Source organism: Penaeus japonicus, unplaced genomic scaffold, assembly GCF_977035675.1.
Source record: "Penaeus japonicus unplaced genomic scaffold, GWHDUDI00000001_assembly GWHDUDI00000003, whole genome shotgun sequence".
Classification (NCBI taxonomy): domain Eukaryota; kingdom Metazoa; phylum Arthropoda; class Malacostraca; order Decapoda; family Penaeidae; genus Penaeus; species Penaeus japonicus.
In genome coordinates, this window is record NW_028234405.1 from 21,342,728 (window position 1) to 21,347,727 (window position 5,000).

Below are 5,000 nucleotides of genomic sequence, written 5' to 3' on the forward strand. Positions count from 1 at the left end.
ACAATATATATGCAAATGACGATTCATATATATGTATATATATATATATATATATATATATATATATATATATATATATATATAGATAGATAGATAGATAGATAGATAGATAGATAGATAGATAGATATAGATAGATAGATAGATAGATAGATAGATAGATATAGATAGATAGATAGATAGATAGATAGACAGATAGATAGATAGATAAATAGATATTTATAGATATAGAGATACATATATGTAGATATATGCATACATATAGAAATACTTACAGATGTGTGTGTGTGTGTGTGTGTGTGTGATAATGACAATTATAATACTAACAATGATAATAATGAAAACAATAATAATTATAATTAAAATAATAAAAAATAAGGATACTGAAAACAAAACAAAAATAAACAATGAAAATTACCGTTGATCGTATTACCAATCATATCATTCGCAATTTTATTACCATCATCATTATCATTAGGATCATCATCAATAGTAGTATTAGTAGCAACAGTAGCAATAGTACCATAATCGTTATCTCTTTTCGTGACGATATCAATGATAATATTAATTATTATCATTATCATTATTATCAATGATTCATCATCGTTATTATTACTATTAGTATTGTTATTATCATAATAATTATCATCATTATTATTATCAGCAGCATGATTATCATGATTACTATTATCACTGTTATCATTATCATTCTTATCATCATGATAGAAATGATAACAATATTAATAATGATAATGATAGTAATAATAATATATGATGATAATAATAATATCTATGAATATAATAACATATCAATATCAATAATAATAATGATGATGATAATAACAATAATAATAACAATGATAATAACAGCAACACCAATAATAACAATAATAATAAGAAGAAAAATAACAATAAAAATCACGATAAAAGTAATAAGCAAGCAGCACAAGAGCAGTAGTACCAACAACAACAACAAAAAAAACACTCAAGTCTACCTCGCCGAAATCATTAACATTACCATTACTTTTAATACTAATGCCATTATCATTTCATCTAATAATGATCAATGTCAACAGCTTGGGGACAGCAATTACCAAAATAGATATATAGAGAGAAAGGTTTTGACGCGTTCCCTTATGGCTGCTAATATGATTATGGTCTTACGTCAATGTGGGCAAAAAAAAGGAAAAAAAAAGGGGGAACAATTATAGAAATTGGCGATGGTGATGATTGAGGACTGCGGTTATGATGAGGCTGATCATGACGGTGATGATTTTGATGAGGGTGATGCTGAGGTGGAGGAGGAGGAAGAGGTGCAGGAGGAAGGGTTGGTGGTGGAGGTGGGGGGGGGGGAAGGTGGAGGAGGAGGAGGTGGTGGTGGTGGTGGTGGTGGAGGAGGTAGTATTGGTGGTGTTGGTGGAGGCGGGGGGGGGGGGGAGTGGGGGAGGAGGAGGGGGAGGTGGTGGTGGTGGTGGTGGAGAAGGAGGAGGAGGAGGAGGTGGTGATGGCGGTGGTGATAGTGGTGGTGATGGTGGAGGAGGTGGCGGAGGGGGAGGAGTTGGAAGTGGAAGTGGAGATGGAGGTGGAGGTAGTGGTGGTAATGGCGGAGGTGGTGGTGGTGGTGAAGGAGGTGAAGGTGGAGATGGAGGTAGAGGTGGTGGTATAGGTGGAGTTGGAGGTGGTGGTGGATGCAGAGATGGAGATGGTGGAGGAGAAAGAGGACAAGGTGGACGATGACGACGACAATTACGACGAAGTGGAGGAAGAAGAAGAAGAAGAAGAGGAAAAGGAGGAGGAGGAGGTAGAAGACGAAGACGGAGGCGAGAGGTCGGAGGAGTAGGAAGATGACGATGATGACGGTGGTGATGACGACCTTGAAGGTAATAACGATAACCATAACGGCAATGACAGTAATGATAATAACAATGAAAAATTATTATCATCATCATTATCACTATTGTTATTATAATTATTTTTATTATTAATATCATTATCAACCTTCATCATTTTTAATATTATCTTATTATCATTGATATAACTACCATCATTATTATCAATATTATCATTGTTATCATTATCATTATTATGATTATAAATATCACTATTATCATTAGTAGTAGTATATTCATTATTATCATAATTATCATTGCTCTTATCATCACCATTACTGATGTTATCATTATCATCATAATAACAGTAGTATCATTACTTTAATGACAATGATCATGATGATTAGAACGAAAATATTAATAATATTGATAATCATGATATAATGATATATCAATAACAACACTGACAATGATAACAATAAGAACAGCAACAAATATATGAAGATAAAAAATAATAATGATTTAGATAATAATAATAATAATAATAATAATAATAATAATAACAATAATAATAATAATAATAATAATAATAATAATAATAATAATGATAACAATAATAATAATAATAATAATAATAATAATAATAATGATAACAACAACAATAATAATAATAATAATAATGATAATAATAACAGTAGCAAAAATTGGTGATGATAATGATAATATGAATAGCAATAACAATGATAACAACAACAATAACAACAACCACAATGATTATTATCCTCATATTTATAATTATCATAATAATTATAATAACAATAATGAAATTGATGATAACAATGAGGTAATAATAATAATTAGAGGTAGTAGTAATGATGATAATAATAATAATAATGATAATAATAATAATAATAATAATAATAATAATAATAATGATAATGATAATAATAATAACAATAATGATAATAATAATAATAATAATAATAATAATAATAATAATAATAATAATAATAATAATAATAATAATAATAATAATGATAATGATAATAATAATAATAATAATAATAATAATAATAATAATAATAATAATAATGATAATAATGATAATAATAATAATAATAATAATGATCATGATGATGATAATAATAATAATAATAATAATAATAATAATAATAATAATAATAATAAAATGATGACAAAGATCAATATAATAATAATAATAACAATGACAGTAATAATACTGATAATCATAATCATTATCATAATCATTTTCATATTGCATTATTATCAGTATTATTATCATTATTATCCTTATCATCATCATTATAATTATTAATATAATTACAATTACCATTATTATCATTATAGTTTTAATCATTTGTACTGCAGCCATTATCATAATCATAATCATTATCACTATCACTATCATTAGTCTCATAATCATTACTACTAGTACTTATCATCATTATCATTATCCTCTTAATACCATTATCATAATCCTCATTTCCATCATATCTATTATGACCCTTATTATTGTTATATTTATTATATCTATCATAACTATCATAATTGTGATTATTTTATTTATACTGTTATCGTCATTGCACTAACTACTACCACAATTACTACAATCATCATCAGCATCATAACAACAATACTAGCAACATGTTGGTAATTGTACCAGCGCCGTAATGAACATAAATCGGCGATGTAGTCCGCGACTTTTATCATTTTGATGAGGAAAAATATTGCAAGAAATAAGAGCGTAGTGATTATTATAGAGATTAAAGAGTAATTAATCATAATGATGACAATGATAGCAATAATAATAAAAATATATAGTAACAGCAACATCGACAACAACAACAACAATAATTAAATAATAATAATAATAATAATAATAACAATAGCAATAATAATAATAATAATAATAATAATAATAATAATAATAATAATAATAATAACAACAATAATAATAATAATAATAATAATAATAATAATAATAATAATAATAATAATAATAATAATAATAATAATAATAATAATGAAAATAATGATATTAATAATAACAACAATAACAATAATAATAATAATAATAATAATAATAACAATAATAATAATAATAATAATAATAATAACAATAATAATAAGAAAAAAATAAAAATAAAAACGATTATGCGAATCATACCATTATTACAAATACAATTAACAGATAAATAATCTTTGAAAAAAATCACCGGATAAATAAAATATATTTTATCGAGTTAAATTGCCACTCTTATTATCATGATTATTTTATCATTCATTATTTAATCATATTGCTCATATTATCGTTAGTAACATTATCATCATCATTATTATTACTATCAGATATAGTCAATATCATCATCATCATTTTTATTTATATCATTGTTGTTCTTATCATTGTTAATATAATTACTAATATTACTTTTATCAGTTTTACTTTTATTATCATTACCATTATTATCAGCATTTGATCGTAGACTTCGAACGGAAAAGATTGAAAGCCTGTTATCAAATTCAATCCACAATCTAATAAAGATATCAATCGCTAAATAATATGCTATATACATATAGGATGCAGCAGAGAAAATATTAGCAATGAAATAATAATATAAATAAGCAGAAAATCCCTTAAACATATATTTATTTCACATATATTTATTTCTCTCGGCTACTTATTTATACTGTCGATGCCTCGATCTCATTTTTTATGACAAATATATTAAAAATGGATGTAAGGAAAATCTACATATAATATATATAAAACCTTCTCGATAAAGAGCTTAATATCTTGAAGGATATATATATATATATATATATATATATATATATATATATATATATATATATATATATATATTAATGGCGGCCGCTCTTCACCGGTGTCTACAAATGTTAATTACGCGCTGAAAGTAATCATTAGGTTAATAAAATACTTTGCGTAATATATATATAGAGAGAAAAATGTAGATATGGATATATTACCGTTATAAAAATATCTATCTGTTCGGAATAATGAAGATTTTCATCTGAATTATTTCGACCGATGAAGTTCCCGTAAACTAAAGCTATAACAGCAAATGCATACATATAAATTGAAAATATTCAACCTCTGCAACCGACCAGCGGACAGATAGGTATAAAACGGT

At 25.6% G+C, this 5,000-nt stretch overlaps 1 protein-coding gene across 1 annotated transcript in view; it reads right to left on the minus strand.

Moving 5' to 3' along the window:
- Drgx (Dorsal root ganglia homeobox) overlaps positions 1 to 5,000 on the minus strand; it is a 91,937-nt gene that overhangs the window by 86,306 nt on the left and 631 nt on the right. The gene's annotated exons all lie outside the window — the stretch shown is intronic.